Below are 1,627 nucleotides of genomic sequence, written 5' to 3'. Positions count from 1 at the left end.
CTCCTCTGATGCTTGAAAAGAGCATTGTGTTTGCAGTGTCATTTTCTAGATGCTGGGTGCAGAGACCTTACCTCTTTCTTATTTGCTTATCTCAGAACTTTACAAATGGGCCCACAGGATACAGCTGACATGCTCAGTCTTTCTTCCTCCACAGGCTTTTAAACCCTCAAACTGATCCTATGTTTCTGCTCTGTTCTATAAAATTTCAGCTCTGCAAGCCTTTGCTTGTTTCCAAGTATGTCTGGGCAGTAAGTGTTAATTTCCAATAGGGCTCTTAGTTTGTCTTCCATTTTGATATGGAGCTTCATGGATTGTTTTCTAGTGTAAAGCACTTATCTGATGGTGTTGACCCTTGAATGGGACACTGTGAGCAGTATCATTTCGGTGCTGCTGGCTATATCTTTCTGTTTTATTCTTGAGCTTTTCTTTTCTTCTTTTCTTTTTTCTTCCTCAGTTCTTGGACCAGTTTCCTCAGTCAGTGGTAGGGAAAATTAGAGACCTGTGGTACCCAGCATACTGGTGTAGTTTATTTGCAAGTGGTTAGTTCAGACTGAAGCAGATTTTTAAAACAGCCTACAGTGAGACCACTGGGAGAGGCAGCAGCAAGCTCCCGGTTATGGATCAAACTTGAAGTTCGTAGAACCTGTGAGTGAACAGTCCATACCTGATGCCATGAAGTAACCTGTAGGTCATTTCACTTCCTTGTGGGAAAGAGGGTCTCTGCCTTCACATTGGTCTATTCTTCATGAAAGTTGTTTCTAGGAATCTTTGTCAAGGGCTTCTGCAGACGAGCACAGTGAGACATTGCTCCTGGATGCCCTTGCACTTGTTAGCCAAAAGAGATCACAATTGAGCAAACGCTTCCAGAGCTTCTTAGTCTGGCCTCAGAAATATGTGCTGGTGGTGACTCCTGGGTGGGATCTGGGCTGCATCTGAGCTGAGTGTCTGCACTTACCATCTACAAAACAGTCCCAACTGTTTGCTTTTCCTCTGTCCTGCTCCTTGCCTAGGTTGACATCTTCTTTTGTTTATTTGAAGTGAGAAATGTGATGAGGCTTTTGTGGAGAGTATTCAGAACATGCAGTTAGCTGGGGACATAGAAGGAGGTTTAAATAAAACAAGAAATTTAAGCGCTCTGTTCTTGAACCAAGGACTTCCCATGTGCTTGCTTTGAAAAGGCACCTATCTGGAGCCTAAATACAAGAGTGAGGTTCATACAAAATGAGCTGATGTTCATGTTCTCTGGAGGAGAAGGTATCTGGCTGCTACCTCTGGAATTAGCTTTACCAAAGTCTGGTCTTTATGGTAAAGCTCAAATTGAGGTAGTGGAGTTGAGAATGAATGACATATCAAAGATGACTTATCCAGCTTGACTGGGGTTTTGTGTCAGGCACAGTGAACTGGTAGGCCAGTTCAGAAATTGTGGCACTGGAGAAGGGACTAAGGAGACACACCATTCCCAGGGCACACAGGTCAGTCACTCAGTCAAATATTTCAATGGGCACACAGCTTGGAAGCTGAACAGATGAACTCCACCATGCTGTGCCTTAAAAAAAACCTGTTGGGACGTACAGTCCTATGTTGCCTTCAAAAAAGAAGTAAAAGTACCTCCTGCTATTGTCTGGTA

Source organism: Antrostomus carolinensis, unplaced genomic scaffold (genome assembly GCF_000700745.2).
Source record: "Antrostomus carolinensis isolate BGI_N321 unplaced genomic scaffold, ASM70074v2 scaffold23212, whole genome shotgun sequence".
Taxonomy (NCBI): Eukaryota; Metazoa; Chordata; class Aves; order Caprimulgiformes; family Caprimulgidae; genus Antrostomus; species Antrostomus carolinensis.
The sequence above is the reverse complement of the archived record's forward strand: the minus strand, read 5'-3'. Positions refer to the sequence as shown.